At 33.1% G+C, this 20,009-nt stretch overlaps 1 long non-coding RNA gene and 4 other non-coding genes across 9 annotated transcripts; 1 reads left to right on the forward strand and 4 right to left on the reverse strand.

The window, feature by feature from the left end:
- Window positions 1-368: 368 nt before the first annotated feature.
- Window positions 369-16,310, forward strand: LOC141695203 (uncharacterized). 5 transcript variants are annotated; one of them, XR_012564370.1, is made up of 8 exons: window positions 372-1,519; window positions 2,092-3,141; window positions 3,476-3,536; window positions 3,716-3,763; window positions 7,181-7,394; window positions 8,532-8,761; window positions 14,048-14,156; window positions 15,718-16,307. It is a non-coding gene; the product is annotated as an uncharacterized LOC141695203 (long non-coding RNA). The 5 variants fall into 5 exon arrangements; XR_012564369.1 differs by lacking the exon at window positions 3,476-3,536 and having other exon boundaries at window positions 15,718-16,306; XR_012564367.1 differs by having other exon boundaries at window positions 369-1,519; window positions 2,092-3,763; window positions 15,718-16,310.
- LOC141698987 (U6 spliceosomal RNA) lies at window positions 5,399-5,502 on the reverse strand. Its single transcript, XR_012565480.1, has one exon. It is a non-coding gene; the product is annotated as a U6 spliceosomal RNA (small nuclear RNA).
- On the reverse strand, window positions 5,581-5,696 carry LOC141698769 (U5 spliceosomal RNA). Its single transcript, XR_012565272.1, has one exon. It is a non-coding gene; the product is annotated as a U5 spliceosomal RNA (small nuclear RNA).
- LOC141699313 (U2 spliceosomal RNA) lies at window positions 6,350-6,545 on the reverse strand. The gene has a single exon (XR_012565785.1). It is a non-coding gene; the product is annotated as a U2 spliceosomal RNA (small nuclear RNA).
- LOC141698837 (U6 spliceosomal RNA) lies at window positions 9,110-9,212 on the reverse strand. Its single transcript, XR_012565337.1, has one exon. It is a non-coding gene; the product is annotated as a U6 spliceosomal RNA (small nuclear RNA).
- Window positions 16,311-20,009: the final 3,699 nt, after the last annotated feature.

Below are 20,009 nucleotides of genomic sequence, written 5' to 3' on the forward strand. Positions count from 1 at the left end.
TGCACGAGTTCCAAGGAGATAGCTCTCCGATCATCATCCGGCGATTTTGAAGCTTTTCCTTTTATCTCCGGTTAGTAAACTCTTCTCTTATTCTTGGTCGCTGTGTTTGTTCTCTTGTTTTTTGTATTAGACATGCATGTGTAAGTGTCATGTGTTAGTGGGTGTGCACAGAGAGAGAGACGAGAGAGAGAGAGAGGGAGATCGAGAGCGGGAGGGAGGGAGAGCGGGAGAGGGAGAGAGAGAAGAGAGAGAGAGAGTGAGAGGAGAGAGAGAGAGAAGAAAGAGAGAAGAGAGAAGAGAGAAGAGAGAGAGAGAGAGAGAGAGAGAGAGAGAGGGATGGAGAGGGAGAGCGAGAGCGAAAGGGAGAGGGAGAGAGGGAGGGAGAGAGAGAGATAGATTTATTTTGTACTTGCACATATATGTATTGAATACTACTTTCTCTTACTAATTATATGTTAAAAGTATGGGTTTAATGTTCTAATTACTTCTTTTAACATCTAGATTTATGTATTATTGAAAGATTTAGGAGATCTGTGCTGCTTAATTTAATTTAATTTTTTGAAGATATCTATGTGGCTAATTGATGGCATAAAAAGTTAATTAGCTCGTGTGAGATGAACTTTAGGTTTTTATTTTGTATGAGCATATTTTGCGCGTGCGTGAACTATGTACTTTAGTGTAACTGACTGTTTTTTGACATATGTTTAACAGCTTAAAGTGAAATGGGTCTACATGTAATTTTGTCAAGAAAAATCTATGGCAGACTTGAATCTGGTGAACTAACTTTATGTTCATGAAAAAACAGATATAAATATCCTGCCTCTCCTTTTTTTTCCTTCAAAATTGGTGAAATTTGTTAGACACGTAATTATTAACACAATGTAAGGGTGTCTTTGGTTGTAAGTCATGAAAAAACAGATAAAAAATCATGCCTCTCTTCTTTTTTTTCCTTTCAAAATGGGGGAAATTTTTTAGACACGTCATTATCAACACGATGTAAGGGTGTCTTTGGTTTTAAGTCATGAAAACCAGTCCGTCATTATTAACACAATGTAAGGGTGTCTTTGATTTTAAGTCATGGAAACCAGATACAAAAATCCTGCCTCTCTTTTAAAGAAAAAATGGCGAAATTTGTTAGATACGTCATTCTTAAAACAATGTAAGGTGTGTTTGATTTCGATATGGATACGTGTCCAAGTAACGGACGTGTCCGACATGGATACGTGTCTAAGTAACGGACGCGTCAACAATTTGAAAAAACACACATGTTTTTAGCCTAAAATAGGTGTCCAGGTCCGAGTGTGCATTTCTGGGTGTCGAGTGTCCGACACGGGCACTCGAAGGTAAAACGAAGAGTCCGAAAATCATGGCAAACAATTTGCGTGTATGTCATAATAAAGTACTCGAGTCCTGTTGGTGCCCAGCAGAAACGAAGCGTACGCTACTTTTTGCACGAGTTTCTAGGAGATATCTCTCCGATCATCATCCGGCGATTTTGAAGCTTTTCCTTTTATCTCCGGTCAGTAAACTCTTCTCTTATTCTTGGTCGCTGCTGTGTTTGATAGAGAGGGAGAGAGGGGGAGGGAGAGGGGGAGAGAGGGGGAGAGGGAGAGGGAGGGAGAGAGAGGGGGGAGAGGGAGAGGGAGAGGGAGAGAGAGAAAGAAGAGAGAGAGGGAGAGAGGGAGAGAGGGAGAGGGAGAGGGAGAGGGAGAGGGAGAGCGGGAGAGGGAGAGGGAGAGAGAGAGAGATGATAGTTATTTTGTAGTTATACATATATGTATTGAATAATACTTTCTCTTACTAATTATATATGTTAAAAGTATGGGTTTAATGTTATAATTACTTCTTTTAACATCTAGATTTATGTATTATTGAAAGATTTAGGAGATCTGAGCTGCTTAATTCTATTTTATTTTTTGAAGAAATCTATGTGGCTAATTGATGGCATAAAAAAGTAGATGACCTTTAGGTTTTTATTTTGTATGAGCATATGTTGCGTGTGTGTGAACTATGTACTTTAGTGGAAGTGACTGTTTTTTGACATATGTTTACTTTAGTCTAAGTGACTGTTTTTTGACATATGTTTAACAGCTTAAAGCGGCTTGAAATGGGTCTACATGTAATTATGTCAAGAAAAATCCACGGTGACTTGAATCTGGTGAACTAACTTTATGTTCATGAAAAAACAGATAAAAAAACCCGCCCCTCCTTTTTTTTTCTTTCAAAATTGGTGAAATTTGTTAGACACGTAATTATTAACACAATGTAAGGGTGTCTTTGGTTTTAAGTCAATTAAAAACAGATAAAAAAATCCTGCCTCTCCTTTCTTTTTTCCTTTCAAAATTGGGGAAATTTGTTAGACACGTCATTATTAACACAATGTAAGGGTGTCTTTGGTTTTAAGTCATGAAAACCAGTACTCATTGTTAACACAATGTAAGGGTGTCTTTGGTTTTAAGTCATGGAAACCAGATATAAAAATCCTGCCACTCTTTAAAAAAAATTGGCGAAATTTGCTAGATAATGTAAGGTGTGTTTGGTTTCGAAGTCACGAAAAAACCAGATATAAAAAGATGGTTGTATGGTTGACTGCCCCATCAGGTGTTTGATGGACAAGTGGAGAACTGGCCTGTTATCCTTCCACCGACAGGAGAGGGAAGTGTTCGCTGCTCTGTGAAGCCAGCCTAGCGCAGTGCCCTCCTCTTTAGGGGCCAGGAACTCCAGGCCTTCGCCTAAAGCCCATGACCCTGCTCCCTACTTGGAATGGGCAAGCCAGTGAATAACCCCCAACAGGCCCAACCTTACATTGTATTTCAATAGATGATTTATAAAAGCTACTGAAATCGTATTGCTCATGTGCTTCATTGACGTTTAGACTTGCAACTAACAATGCCAGTCTTGTGTGGATGATAGAAGAAAGTCAAAACCTTCACCACTGTATGCAATAATGGTCTCAATGGATGCCAAATAAGCTGAGTGTCACATTGCACTTCTCATTACAATGTTCTTGTTCAATCTGCTGCTTTTTTGGAGTTGTGACTGGAACAAGTAACGTAGAGAGAAATAACAGATACATTTGTAAGGCATCCAGAAAACGGTTCCTGCCCCCAAGGAGTAGATTCATCTGCCCCTCCAAAGTAGGTAAAGAAATCACCGTTTAACCCTCTTGTTCTTTGGCTTATGGTGTGCAATAGTGACCTATATTATTGAAAATACATAATGTTATAATGTTCTATCTATTGCTCCTAATTTTGCTGATAAAAATTAAAGAGTAGGAATAGTAAAATTATATCTTGGGATTATTCGTGCACATAAACTATCGACACTGTAATTAGATGATTGAAGATTCGTTATGATTGTAATTAATAGATGTGTATAAAGCTTTAGCTTACTGTTTCTTATGATATATCTAATGTTGATATACTGTCCAAGTGTTCTTTCTGGTTGACTCGGGGTGTTTTATAAAATGTTAAAGCCTTAGCCTCCATGGTCAAGAGCTCAAGATTTCGATCTCAATGGACAACCTGCAACTCTTGGTGATTTTTTCCGTTTTAAAGCCATCCAAATTGTGTTTATATGTAATTTATATTAACAGATATCGAGGGAAAATACTCAGAATTTTTCACTCACGTGCTTTAAGTAGATATATCCTGTATTACAACTATAGTTTAACCACATAGAATTGGAGGACACTTTTTTGAACTACAACTTGCAGGGGTGCGGGAAAGCTGGCCACCATGTCACAGATACGGGTAGACCTTAGGTAAGCACCCCTCGTATGTGCAACGGAGGTCACCAACCTAGGCAATTGGCCTTCATCATGTTTGTTGATCTGTATTCGACGAGGGAACATTGATTACAAGAAAGTGTTATATGCAACTCCTACTATACAAAGTAGTATATCCTTGATTGTTTTAAACTGATTTTAACTAAAAGACTTATTTTATCTACTAAGGTGTAGTTTGCTTGTGCTTATTACTGTGAATCATAACCGACTTACAAACTGAAATTTAGATGTGTGTGTGAGATAAATTAAAGTAACTTACTAAGTCGGTTAAAAGTTGAATTCAGGAAGTAGCTGTTAGATACTGAATATCAGTCTACTAAATTTTTCTCTTCTCTACGAAAACTCGTATTAGGTTTTGTTTTTTTAACGTTTTTTATGCAGTTATGCAGTTTAAGTTAGAATCGTTATTATATTCTTTTCTAAAAGTACAATTACCAGCTTATAAGCTGCGTGATGCACGGGTTTCTTTTCAGTATTTACCAAATTTTTTATCTCTGTCTTGATAAATTTTTATTATTTTGAATATTTTGATAGTTTACTATATTACAATTGGTGCAAGTGATTTATATTGGTTCTAATTGTGTACTTGTAGGATTGTAATATTAGTAATAGATTATTCATGTGAAGGTAAACTATTCGTGTGCAACAAGGACCTAAGTTATTGATAATACGAAGCTTAATACTTCATGCAATATTCTTGTTTGCAATGTTTGGGCAACTGCTCTGATATATTCTCTGATAAAAATTAAAGAGCAGGAAGAAAAACGAGAAAGCATGAATAAATTAAGTATAAAGAATTTTGAATCATAGGTAAAAAAAAAATTCAGTCGTAAAGGAATCACATGGTTTTGAAGTTCTGTAAATTTTTAAAACTGCACAAATGCTGTGAAACTTGATCGATTTAGCGATAATCTGTGTAATGCCTCTGAGAACTACTAACGCGAGTATTCTTTCTGGTTGACTCAGTGTGTTCAATATACATCCGAGCCTTAACTCTCAATGCTCTAGATTTTGGTTTCAATGGACAACATGTAATTCTCGGTGGACTGTTTCTACCTTTTGGAAGTTTAGACGAAGACAAGTAAAATACACAAAGGCGTGATGATGGGCTGGTTCAAAGAAGCAGTACTGCAAGGTACTCGGAAATTTCTGATTTCTTGGTCAGGTGAAGCATGAGATGGTAACTTATATTTATGGGATTTAATTACTTTTATTATATATCATCTTTGCATATCAATCCAGTTTATGTGATTTATTACGAGAAGAAGAGAGGTTGTGTGTGTGTGCGTGTTCTGAAGAACATTAAGATTTTAAAAATGTGATGCTTTTATAACCTCGTATATAATGTTACATCCTATATTGGGGAGAGTAGAATGGTAATTATACTTGGATAAATCAAATTTGCATCTTAAATGTTTAGCACATGCAAAGATAAGAAGGGTTTAATGCAGAAAACCAAAGTAAATTTAGGTAAATAAAATTTTGAAACAGTGCATCGTGAAAAATGTCATTTTCACCAAAAAACAAGGGCTAGCTAGGGAGAGTGTGATATTAGTCTAAACCCCGATAAAAAGTAAAAATCGGTTACTAATTTTGCAAAAATAAAGTTAAAAAAATTTGGACCATTTCTCGATTTGTGCATGTCATCCTTGCGCAGGGGCCATGCTAATCTTCTCTGTATTGGACAAATAAATGATCTTAAACTGGGTTATATAGGAGAGACTTGGACCGTAGGGGACAATTCCGTTCATTTGAATAAAATTTAAGTAAAAATTAGACTAGAACTGTAGGGGATAATTCCACTGGAATCTCCCTCCAAAAATGATCGTATGCCATTATAAGTAGCGAGCACACGGTATTCTTTAGTAAAAGGCGAAAGAATAGTTCGCTTTGTGCTCTCTACATGGCTGCGTGAGATGTGTTAGGAATTAGTGCCCCTTTATATTGCTGCGGGAGGAGCATGGTTGCTTGAACTTTTCTATATGGGTCTGTTTGGGCACTAAAATATGACCCGGCTTGCTATTGAGAATTCTGCTCCCTTTTGTTTTGTTTTCCCTGCAAATCTGAAAAACAAATCAGCCTTTTGTCAGAGCTTTTGGGTAAATCACAGTGAAACCGTCACCTTGACGAATCCGTTGCTGGAATTTTACGTCATGTCCTTGCCTCATAGGTGAGCAGGGTGTGAGTACAAGAAGTTACACTACCTTGGAAACACTTCATATAGTCCCCGGAGGCACTCCCTGGACTCATCCCGATGCATTTCCTGTTTAGGAGCCCACCCAAGGAACGACCATGACGTTTTTGCCAATTTTTCACGATAAAAAATCCGATTTATGTTTTGGAAATGAATTAGATAACAAATTCCCTCGATTGTGCTTTCTTCCATAAGCCATACTGAAAATTCTGCTCCTGCAGTCATTTCAAATCTTTGATATTTTCCTGTTGCTTCTCTGCTGATATATTGGAGAGGAATTTACCAGAAATGTTTTGAATAAAATTTACCATTTACCATTAGGAATAAAATTTGTATAATAACCTGAAATGTTTTGAAAAAATGATTTGGTGGGGTGCACCAGGCCCGAGCAATAGTGCAACACTTGGGCGACACATGAAGACCCCAATAGCAAGCTATTGTGATGGACCTTCCCCCTTAAAAAATTAATTTAATATCGTGTGGACCTATGGCCCACATATCAGATATTAAACTGATAAGAACAGATACTACACTTGATCTTAGCCAAAAGGCCGAGAAAGGTATGACTTTATTCTGTGTGTAATTCTGTATTTATACATCAGTCCTTATGCCTCTTCCAAATTTATCCCGATGTGGTACCAAGGTCTTTGACTTTGACAATACATACACACGGCTTGCCAGCCATATTTATGGACAGAAGAGAGTTACCTGTGTGCTGAAATCACTTGGAATTAGTCCGAGTGGAAACAAATCTTCTGACCATGGTGAATTTTTTATTTGGTACAGAACATACACAAATACCCAAATGAATGAGATATTACAAGAGACGACTAGAACACATCTTCACTAAAATGGCGAACTATATTTGACAGTTCCTTGGCATTTGTAGAATTTTTTTCGTTTTCAACCCATCCAAATTGTGTGTATGTGTAATTTAATCTTAACAGATATCAAGGGAAAATACTCGGAATTTCAGTCACGTGCTTCAAGTATATATATATATATATATATTGTAGTACAGCTATAGTTTAACCACATAGGATTGGAGGACACTATTTTGAACTACAACTTGCAGGGGTGCGGGAACGCGGGCCACCATGTCACAGATTATGATTTTGGCTCCACTTGACTGTTTTAGCGATAATCTGTGTAATGCTTCTGAGAACTATTAATGCGAGTATTCTTTCTGGTTGACTCAGTGTGTTCAATATACATCCGAGCCTTAACTCTCCATGCTCTAGATTTTGGTTTCAATGGACAACATGTAATTCTCGGTGGACTGTTTCTACCTTTTGAAAGTTTAGACGAAGACAAGTAAAATACACAAAGGCGTGATGATGGGCTGGTTCAAAGAAGCAGTACTGCAAGGTACTCGGAAATTTCTGATTCCTTGGTCAGCTGAAGCATGAGATGGTAACTTATATTTATGCGATTTAATTACTTTTATCTTATATCATCTTTGCATATCAATCCAGTTTATGTGATTTATTACGAGAAGAAGAGAGGTTGTGTGTGTGTGCGTGTTCTGAAGAACATTAAGATTTTAAAAATGTGATGCTTTTATAACCTCGTATAAAATGTTACATCCTATGTTGGGGAGAGTAGAATGGTAATTATACCTGGATGGATGAAATTTGCATCTTAAATGTTTAGCACATGCAAAGATAAGAAGGGTTTAAGGCAGAAAACCAAAGTAAATTTAGGTAAATAAAGTTTTGAAACAGTGCATCGTGGGAGAATTGACAGCTAGAGGCGTCTCGAACTGCAAGGGGAAAGCCTTTAAACTACAATATTAGGGAACAATACGTGCAGATGGGTATAATATCTCTCTGAGCAAAGAACTCCTACCTAAATCTCCCTGATTGGATGCATCCATCCCACCTTACGGCCCAAACTTGGAAATGCTAGAGAGCTAGCCAGTGGAAATCTAAACTAATACTGTGTAATAGATAGGAGTCCATAATCATGCAAAATAGTTACAATAATGATTGCGTCAACTTCATTATTTATGGACCATTATCCAATCAAAACAAGCTAAAGTTATAAAATTTTGTTTTTATTGTGTGCCCTTGTGTGCCCTTGTGTGCCCGCCATAGAAAAACCGTAGATTAAACATATGAAGTATGTAAGAAGTCTTCTGAAATCCTGTAGATGTGCCAAACAGAAATAGACCGTTCTCTACTTTTGCACGTTTTTCTAGGTGATTAAAAAAATGAAACGCTAGTATCTGATCATCTTCCTGAGATTCTGAAACTCTTGTCATCTATGGTTAGGAAACACTTTTGTATTCTCTTCGTGCTGTTTATTGAATTGGTCTTATGATGTGCAACACTGACCTATGTTATTGTTAATACAAGTGTAATTCTTCATCGTAAGAATATTCCTCGGGAATTCTCGTTATAGTGGAAAAATGAGTTCTTGAGTTTTTTTATTCTTAGAATGAAAAAATGTTGGAAAGGTTGATGGTTTAAGCAATCATTTGTGTTATGCTTCTTAGTATATAGTTCTTGAGCAATCTACTCTATCAAGTGTTCTTTTTGGTTGACTCAGTGCACTCAATATATGTCAAAGTCATGCTCAAGATTTTGGTCTCTCAATGGACAACCTGGAGCTCTCAGTGAATTGTCAATCTTCAATCTTCTTCTTCTTCCTTTTAGAAGTTGATACGAAGACAAATAAAAAAGACGAAGAGAATGGGGATGGGCTGGTTCCAAATGGTAATTGGATTATTTTTGGAAGTCAGTCTAGACTATAACAAATAGAAGAGACCAGAGAAACAGGTATTGAAATTAATCTTAAATTGCTGCTTCTATTGTCAAGTGAAGTATGAGAGGGGGTAACTTGGATTTATGCAAATTAAGTGTTTTTCATCTTACATCTTGTTTAGATTATGAGTCAGTTGCTCCAAGACCCAAGTTTAAGTGATTTTAACCGAAAAACAAGGGTCGGCTAGACAGAGTGGCTAGACAGAGTGTGCGTGCAGTGCTCTCCAAAGATAGCCAACTGAAAAAATGATTGCCAATTAATCGAAAACGGGGATTAAATAGTAAGAGTGTCTGTTGATCCCCGCCAAAGACGGTCACAACTTATAGTTTAATCCTAAAAAATATTGATTGCTAAATTGGCAAAAAAATTTGGACCATTTCTCGATTTGTGCGTGTCATCCTTGCGCAGGGGCCATGCTAATCTTCTCTGTATCGTTCCAATTTTATCGGATGTCCCCGAAGGGACAAATTGATGATCTTCAACTGGGTTATATGTAGATACTAGTGCAACTTACATTAGCCAATGTGGGTCATTATTTGAACTTCTAACACAAATCAGAGTAAAGTGATGCCATAACTCCCAAGTCCAAAATTGTGCTCTAATATCAACCTTTACATTCACAACTTGTCCACCATATTTTTTAGTTTATCATAAATTTTGTTTGGTTAGTTTTTTTATATAATCTAACCATCCTTTAGTAGCATCTAGGCCCCCATATATAAGACATATATTACTACTACATAATATAATATAACAGCGAAGCTAATGAGTGTAACAATATTGAAATAAACTGGGAACCAAACACCTTAATTAAAATGTAAAACAAATGCAAACAAGACCTTGCTGAGTTTATCTGACAAAAAAAGTCTTTGCTGAGTTTAGGTTATTCGTTTTTTTTAACAATCCTTATTATGTGTACAGTAATCATTTGCAATGTAAGAGTGATTTATTCTATAAACTTTTAGGAAATAGAATTCTGTTATTCTAATCTTAGAAACACAGGACTTTATACTAAAACGAGGTTTTATAAGCTAAAGACTATATACATCACAGCAGAAATGAGTCTGCAGAAGTGAATTGTCACTTTTTATATGAGAGAATTGTCTCATAGTTGATAGAAGTGAATTGTTTTTTTTTGGACTTGCACAACAGATTTTTAATAGCAACAAATTTCTTTTTTATGTGGATTCTGCATCTTGTTGTCAATTTTGTCCCCTTCAAAATACGTCGTGATTGCTTGATAAGCGAATATGGACCTGATCTTGGAATAGTTCAAGCTCTTTCTTACCAACAGTTTGTGTAATGCTGAACCAGGGCGACATTGGGATTTGTATACAGTTAGATGGCAATTCCTCAACTCTTCAAATTTTTAGCATAGTTCTTGTAGTCTCACTGGGCGGCAATTCCTTGAGTTTTCATATTTTTAGCATAGTTCTTGTAGTCTCACTGGGCCTCATATTGTACATCTTAAAATGATGCTCGGTAGCATTACGCCCACCTTTGTTTGTGCAGGCATATAAAATGCAATATTGTGAGTGCCGTTGTTTATGTTACTCTCTTCGTTTCACAATACGTCCTATTTGGAAGAAAGTTTTGTTTCAATTTAGTCGTCTCTATTTAAGTTTATATTTTCAACATTAACTCTATTTCACATTTCTCTAATTTATATTTTCAAGATAAATCATATTTAAAATATTATATTCAAATTAATTATAATATGTTCACTTTTCTCAATGTGCATGGTTTTTTTGAAAGTGTTTGTATGTTGAAACTGATGGAGTAGCCTATAAGGGTCAAAATGATCTAGTTAAGACAATAAATAGTAGTGTGAGCTGTGAGGTATCATTGAATTGGGATTTTTAGTTGAAGCAGATCTTTTTATATAAAATGTGTATGAATTTTTAAAACCTATTTATTCTTGCACATCAAGGGCGTAGTAGAATGAATAGGTTTCCTAAGGAGGCGCTGATATGTTACTCCTACTCTTTTGTTAAGGTTCGACAATGTCTAATCTTTTGACCAAACTGTGAATACTTAAAACAATTTAAAATTAAATCTAATTCAACTTATAATTCAAAATAAATATGGGAGAAAAAGAAAAGAACTAAATAAATAAAAGTAAAAACAGTTTGTCTAGTGTGCACATTGACACATGCTAAGAAAATGTGATTGATGAGTTGTAAAAATTTTATTGGTGGAAATTTGTGTAATTATTAATGAGGTATTCATCAATATTTTGTGAATATTTCATCAGACTATTCTTAGCATGGGCACATACTAGAATCCTTTACAAAAAAAGTAAAAAAGATGTCTAATTTTATAATTCTTTACGAAATTATTTTTAAAGTTGGTTTTATTTCTAAAATCCTTTACAAAATTATATCTAAAATCCTTTACAGAAAACTAGAATAGTCAAATTTGATAAAAACTAAAGTGATAATATCTCCTGATAAAAAAACTCACTCGCCGGGATCAATATTAAAATTTATTAACGCCTTTATTGTGATAATTTATTTTTTGCATAAATTTAGTGTACTTCGTTTTTTATACTTGCTTTGGTAGTCAGTTTTAGGTACTTGAACCTATTAATACTATAAACTTCTACTCTTTTTTTTTTCTTTTTCATCGTATAGGTGCGTACTGGGTAAACTCTATGGACTCACACAATAGTTTGCAAACCACAAACTTTTACTTAATTAAAATGTATCGTAACAAATTTAATTATATTACGATTATAAATATATTCTAGTTTAAACACATATAACTATATTACTATATAAATTTTAGAAATTATTTATTTAAATTCTATTTCATTTAGTATGATTAATTCAACATTATAATCTTGATTGAAAAATACATTATAATCAATTTTTTTTATAAAAGAAAACCTTAATTTGTATAAATGTAAAATATAATATAATACATATTAAAAGTAATCCCAACAATTTAGTACAATTAAATTTCATTGATTTTAATACTATAATATAAAAAGAGTAATGCTACATGCACAATATTGAACAAAAAAACTTACAAAATTATGTGACGAGATGTGATATTTTAATTAGGGCTATTTATGTGAATGCCAATTAGACCTGTCGATGGAGTGAAGATCTGATCCGACCCGATACGATTCAAGACCATTTTAGCGGATATGGATCGACCTATTAAAAATCTGATCCGAGATTCGATTCGATAAGAAAAATCCGATTATAAATGGAGCATATATGAATTTAGGCCGATCTGATCCATTAATAACCCCTTATTTAGAATCTTTATCCTCAGTTCAGACCCATGGTTTGTATTTCATTCGATCCGGTCTTTAGAGTCCGGTTCATTTCTAAATTATACTCTAATTCTTTTAACTTTTCATACCTACATACCCTTATCTCAATTCACATAATAGTTTCACTTGGATACAGCAAAAAATTTTTTTTTGGCATTGTTAGAATCAAATACTCTACAATTCAATGCTATATTTAACTTTTAGTATGTTTCCCATTTATAATAACTTTTGTAATAAGTTACGTTAAAAAAAATAAATATACATAAATGAAGCGTATATCCGATCCGAAATTCGTGATCTGTATCCAGATATGAATCGGCCTATAAAAAATCTGAGGTTGAACTAATCTGAATATGGAAAAATAAATAGATATGGATATGGATATAGGTCGATCTGATCCAAAACCGGTCCATTTACAAGCCTAATTTCAATCAATACCCACTGTGATTTTGCTAAAACAATTTGTGGATCTTACATTTTCTATATAAAAATGAAATAGATTTTATTTAACCACCTCTCTTGCTCTTTTCAGTTTTCACATTTTATCTTCGAACTAAACATTTGACAATAAACTATTCGTCACCTCCTTATTCCTTTCAATTTAGCCCTATATGGCTATATTATATCAGCATCTTTTACTGTTATATATCTACATACACACTTTTTCAGGTGCTAAGCAAACAGGGTTATTAAGAACTAAGAGTTCCCTTTCACTACTCGGTAGAAATGATAATAACTAAACTTATTACTTATATTATATCATACAGAATTACAATACAACACATAATACTACACCGTTTTAAGTGTTTTAGATCATGTACAAGTGTATATATAGGTTTTAGTCATTAAGGATTAGTTTTTCGCACACATTACTTGCTGAGATTAATATACACACACTACACATACATACACACACAAATATATATATATATAGAGAGAGAGAGAGAAATCATAATATTTTCAAGATAAAGTCTCAAATCAACTGGTACGTTTGAAGTCAGAGTTGTATTTTATTTACATTTCATCAAATGTAGGTGCGTTTCTCGAAATTTGTGCATGTTACATTATTTTTATGTAAGCAGTATGAATATCGATAGTTGATACGATGGATTATCGAGGTTTTTGTACTTGTAGATATCTGATTCAATAATATTGCTTGAATTTATTGAAGTTCAGTTTACGATGTTGCTATATTGATTATGATTTTTTTATTTTTGTTTAGTACTCCTGGATCTAAACTCTGTTTATTATAATTTGTTCTTTATGATTTAGTGATATTATATTGTTGTTCAAAGTGAGAGTTGTTATTTATTTATTTTGTTTGAATTGCATGGTTTTGACTTTTTGCTTCGATATGAGTTCGAGGTTGAGCATGCTGTGATTAGCGAGATGATTTGAGAGTCATGAAGTTATATGAGGTGTTTTTAATAGCATAACTCATAAGAATAAATCTAAAAGGGGTTAATAAAAGTTTTTAAGTATGGCCGAAGATTAGAGAAAAGTGGTGCTTGAATTGGTCTCAATCAACCACTTGGCTGATATTAAGTGTAGAGTCTCAAGTGTCTGGTTCCACTTTTGCAATAAACCTAGTTTATCACCACGTTTGAAACGCATATTATTGCTTGAAAGTTTCATGTCCATGATAATTTCTACTACTCTTTTAGTGATGTTGATAAAACTGTTATTAACTATCTAGCCTATTGTGACAAAAATGGAAACAAATGTGACTTTGTTTGGTGCAGCTCTGATGAGCCTCAGTGAGGAGGATTTTTTCAAAATCAAGGTGACCAGTGTGGTTACTACCATGACGCTAATGCTAATGGAGAAATGAATCCAATTGTCACAATTTGAGTAAATAATCCCCAGATTATCACTTTTGGGTATTAAAGCTCAAAGTATCACTTCACCACGTTATATAATGTAGCATTTTTTTAAGACCCTAAAACGTAGTATCGTCTGCCATTTTGTGTTTTATTTTAAAAAAATAAAACCTCACTACAGGTTTTATCAGTGATAGAATACAGAGACGAAGACGAGCTCAAAGTCCATTAGGATTATACACGAACATGCAGAGGAGATACAGAGCTTCAAAATCATTTATGCTTACAATAATCATGAACCTTGAGGTAAATAATTGTGCTTTTGTAATTTTTGAGTTTTTATGTTTTTTATGATTTGATTGCATAAATGGAGTTTGATTAAACTACCCATTGGATTAAATCTGTTTTCGGGTTCTATTTTTGCTTTGAATTTGAAGAACAAATTATATGTTACCTAATTGTATGGGTAGAATTGTGTATCAGAATACATATAGAGAGGTGTTTCCCATTATATCTGCAATTTAGGTAGTAGAATTTCTAGGTTATGAGGCCAGAAGGTAATGCAGAGATCAGTGTATATAAGCTATGCTAATATATCTGACATTTATGTAGCATACTGTAGGGTGTATGATTGCAAATAGAAATAACCCGTGGGAGAATTATTGACATCTGGCATAGTTAGGATTTGGAATTCCGTGTATGAGTCACAAGGAGATAGTAGTTTATAATCCCAAACCTGCTTAATGTCGATGTATCTCTCCGTATACTATACTATACTCTGGTGTAAAAATATGAAGATACATAACTAATAAGGATAATTTACAAACAAGAATAGGAATTGAATCATATACATCTACTAAAAGCAAACTCGCCAAATGAGTCAAGGATGAAGAAACGCCATATGTTAAGAAGGAAACTATGAGTTGGACTGATTGATTTAAGAAATAAAACGTTGCTATAAGAATAACAATATAAAGATGCAGGTCATAACTGGTCATTTGTCATGATATTAGTATTCCTTTAATATAGGTTGTTGAATCTTGTTTATCATTACATGACCAAATTTATAGATCTGTAAAGTGTAACATAGTTATCATGTCTTAGAAATATATTTGAATTAAATTATTGACAAACCATTAAATTGTAATAGATCCAGTATGATTATACATAATTCTTGTATTGCCTTTTACTCTTATGGTGTTTATACTGGGTCCTAAAACTAATGTCCTCCAACAAGACTATTATTATCTGGTTTCTTTACTTCCCATATTAAATTGTATCCTATTTGTTGATTTAAAGCAAATTCATAATGGAACCGGAAAAGTTTACATATTCATCATCTCACTACATATAGAACAATAGATAGTGAGATGCAAGGTGGATTTCCTTGCTATGGTTTATGTTGACATACAGACAGTCCATAGATATAGAACAATGAGAGAGTTATTGTAAATTTGGTTTGCAAGTACGGTCTGGGTAGATTGAGATGTCCGTAAGAAAGATTGTTTCCGATCATTGTAATCTCTACATTGTTACATTTAAATGTGTATGCCCCTTTTAAATTTTAATTTGGTATATTACTCGGAAAAATCTAGAAAATTATATGGAGAGCAACAAGTGTTTTGTGATCTGGTAGTTTAGTCTATTTCATTGTACCCAATTTTCAGCTATTCTATTATGACAGTGTACTAAAATTCTGTAAATTGATGATCATAATTGTCCATCATTGAAAGAATTAGTTATCGTGTAAACAATGACTGTCGGTCCCGTCTAATCTATTTTATGTGTCTACTCTACTTTATTGCGTCTTATGAATTGAAATAATATGTTTCTGTGTTTTTTAACTTGTACATATATATGTTTCCAGGATGTGCATCCGGGTCATGTTAACCCTAGCCTTCTTTATCTTCAGGCTTCACATAGATCTTCAGATATTTGGAGGTTAGGTGGTGGTGATATGTTGAACTGTCGGCATAAAAATCCTAATAATCAAGATGATCTTCCACCGCTGGATCTTCGTATGGTCCCTTTACTTCAGGCTACTGATTTCTATAGTGTAGCTCGAGTGGCATCTTTACAGCTTGATTGGAGTCTCATATCAACTCTTGTTGAGAGATGGCGGCCAGAGACCCATACCTTTCGCTTGCTTATGGGAGAGGTCACTATTACTCTACATGATGTAGGTATTTTTTAGGGCTTCCTGTTGATGGTGATGTTGTTATTTCTGATGTCACCCCTGGCCCTGGTATGAGTTGACGTACTTATGTTGCTGAGCTTTTTGGTAAAGATCATGATCCGAAGAAAGACATGAATGTGTCAAGAGTTCGGTTGACTTTTATTTCTTCATGTGCTCCACCACATTTTACCGCATGATGCAGCAGCAGATGATATTTGGTTTTCAGACACAAATCAGACAAACAATCATCTATCTATACTATTATATTAAAAATAAAACATTGAAAGTTTGGTTGTAGGTCATCTATCTATCTATCTATCTATATTATTATATTAAAGGCGAAACATTAAAAGTTTGGTTGTCGGTCCTCTGGTCACTCAATCCAGAACTGTCATATCAAATCATAAGCATAGTTACTTATAGGTTCGAATCCTAACAACATATAAAATTATAGATTTACAATATATAGTGAAGAAAACAACTGTGCGATCCTAACGACAACATATTAAAATTATATATTTACAATATATAGTAATGAAAACAACCGTGCATTGCACGGATTATCTATTACTATCATATAAAAGACAAAATATTAAAAGTTTTGGTACGATACCTGTTTTTTGGTAGACGGTGATTTTACCGGATTACCCTTACTTAAAAATTTTATATCAATTAAAGTATATCGATATTAATTTATTAAAATTATTACTAATATAGGACAATATTTAGTAAACCCACGCGTACATCAGTTCGGACCTCGGGCCTCTGAACAGAACCCTTACGAGAACCTTCTCACTCTCACTTACACAATCACCTAAATGTTAATCTCTCTATTTCAGTTATAATGTAGCACGTGATTAACATAAAATTCCATTACTCCCTCCGTCTCTTTGTGCAACTCTTTTTGGTACATGTCCTTTTTAATGATTTTTACGTAATTACGCTTCTATCTATCTATATTATATTTATATTATATGTTAAGAGACACTAAACATTAAAAATTTGGTTAATACAATACTTCGTTAGATCATTTACCTTTACTAAATTATTCCAATTATACTTACTATTAAATTCAACTTCTTTTATAAATCTAATTATATTTTATTATAGAATAGGAATAAAAATTCTAATCCTATACTTATTATTATATTATAAAAAACTATACATGAAAAATTTGGTTGATACTGTTATTCGTTAGATTATATAATATAAAAGACGAAATATTTACTGAACTTGTTTTTTGGCATACACTGGTTTTACCGAATTACCCTTAAAATAAGTTTTACATAGTCACCCTTATTATAAATAATTACCCTATATTTTGAAAATAATTATATAGTCATTATATACACAATTCTCTCTGAAAGAATTATAACTCATCTATTCTACATATAATAGACGAATCTTTATTTTTTTTTGGTACGGTATATATTTATTGGTACACGCCTATTTTACCTAAAAAACTTCAATTTTATATACTTTTATAAAATTAACAATATTTTTCCGGTTTACCATATACAATGGAATTGTCTTGAATACACGCGAACTAGAGGTGGCCAAACGATCGGGCCGAGCGTGCCGGGCCGAATTTTTAGCGGGCCGGTTAAGTCACCATTAAACTCGTGAATGGCCCGTGAAGAACAACGGTCCATGCCGAGCCGGGCCGAACAATTAAAATAGTAAATCGTCAACGGCCCGCGAATTAAACGAATTATACGGTTCATTGATAAGACGTGAAGAAAGAGTTCCGTGCCGAATTATTCGCGATTCAACTCGCGAATTGGCGAATAAACCGGTTACTTTTTTCGGTTCTTCCACAGATATATATTATTTATTATTTATTTGTATTGTACTTACTTACCTTACTGACACATGGAGCACATGGATTAGCAGGTTTCCAAATTTTGAAAATTTATTTGTATACGTGGCATATAATAATGTAGATATCATAGTTGAAGATCTAGTAATTGTATTTCATTACAGAATTTAATTCATAGTTAAATGAAGTTGTAGGCGAATTATTCGGCACGTGGCGTGCCGAGCCGACTAAAGCAAACTCACCAATTCGTATACGTTCTGGCGGGCCGGTTCCTGGCCGATTCCGGGCAGGTTCCGGTTTCATAATTTCCTGTTCGTATTCGGTTCGTTATCCTACACAGTTTGTGCCGAATAATGACCCGACACGTGGCGATCCGAGTTAGACGATTTTTTGGTGAGCCGAATTGCGATTGTGCCGAGCCAAACCATTCGTTTGGCCAGCTCTAACGCGAACACACTTCGATTCGGTAATGAATTTATATTTGTATCATTGTTTACCTTCTTCAAGGAACTAGAAATTCTCGCACGCCCACCTCTTCTCTGGAGATTAAAGAAGAACACCAAGAAGAATACGATTCTTTTAATTTTGGCAGATCATATCTCTCAGGATTTATAAAATCTATATTATATTAAATATAATTATTTATAAATAATTTAAAATTGGATCTTATTTTTAAGATTATTATTTTTATTTATTTTAGGAAAAATATATCTATCTCTCAATACTATACTACTTTATAATAGACAAACATTAAAACTTTGGTTAGTCGGTTGTTCGGTCGATCAATTCTAATTATAATTGATATTTAGGTTAACTTCTCGCCAAATTTAAATTCTAATTTATATCGTACTCTATATTATTATAATTGATATTAAAATTATTTTATTTTATTAATATAAATTCTAATTTATTCAGATCTATATTACTCTAATTGATATTGAAGTTTACTTATTCTACTAATTTAATTTTTATTTAAATAAATTTTAAATAATCTTTATTATAACAAACAGTTTAATAATTTAATCAAACTGTAAAATAGATATTATTTGATATATTTCTCGGTGTAATGGTCTCTATAAAACAAAATAATTTACATTGTTTATTCGGCTTAAAAGAAAATTATACTATTTGATTTGGGGTAAAATATAAAGTAAACTAAATATAATTAGTTGTATTTAATTAATATAATGTGCCTCAGGTTGAGAAAAAATAATAAATACTATTGATCCGGCTAAAATATAAACTATTAAGCCGAGCTAAAACAAAATAATACATATTTATCGGGGCTATAAATTAAACAATTGAACCAAACTAAAATAAAATTAAAAATAAATTATAATTCGACCAAATCAAACAAAATTATATATACTATTAATCGAGATTAAAAAAAATTATCCTATTGATATGGGCATTAAAAAAATTAAATTCAAACTACAAATAATTAGTCAGATTTGGTAGGTGTAATGGATCTCGAATTAGAACAAAATAATATAAATTATTGATCTATATATAAAAAAATTAATTTATGACTGTTTTATATTTTTATTTGAACTGAACTTAGTTTTTATTAAAATTTGATTATTTATTTGTAAACACGTTCAATTATCAATAAAATTTTATCGTTTAATCAATAATACTATCTGTTTCAAATACCTCTTATTAAAAAAATTAAGAAACTATACGTGTAGTAATATGTTTATCATGAAATAATATTATTTACAAATTTTAAATAAATAAATTTAAGAATTTAATTCAAATTAAAATTTTAAAAAGAATATTAATATATAATAAAAGATTTTATTGCATCGCACATGATGGTGGTTGTTAGATATATTTGTGATGTCATATCTAATATGATTTTTGTTTAGTTTTCAGATCTTACTTAACAAGACAAATCAGTATTTAACAGGAAATCAGTACTTATACTGAAGTCAAAACTTAAGATATCAGAACTTAAGTTATCAGAACTTAAGTTATCAGGAGATATTTATCAAGAGATAATATCATGACTTAAGGAGACTTTCAGATAAGGAAGGCGGCTGATTGAAAGAAAAGAAGATCAAGACAAATATAAGAAGAGATATGCATGAAGAAGAATTCTATGAAGAATAGACTACTTGGAAGAAAATATAACTCATTGATATATATTAGGAAGCAGAATTGT

Source organism: Apium graveolens, chromosome 11, assembly GCF_009905375.1.
Source record: "Apium graveolens cultivar Ventura chromosome 11, ASM990537v1, whole genome shotgun sequence".
Taxonomy (NCBI): Eukaryota; Viridiplantae; Streptophyta; class Magnoliopsida; order Apiales; family Apiaceae; genus Apium; species Apium graveolens.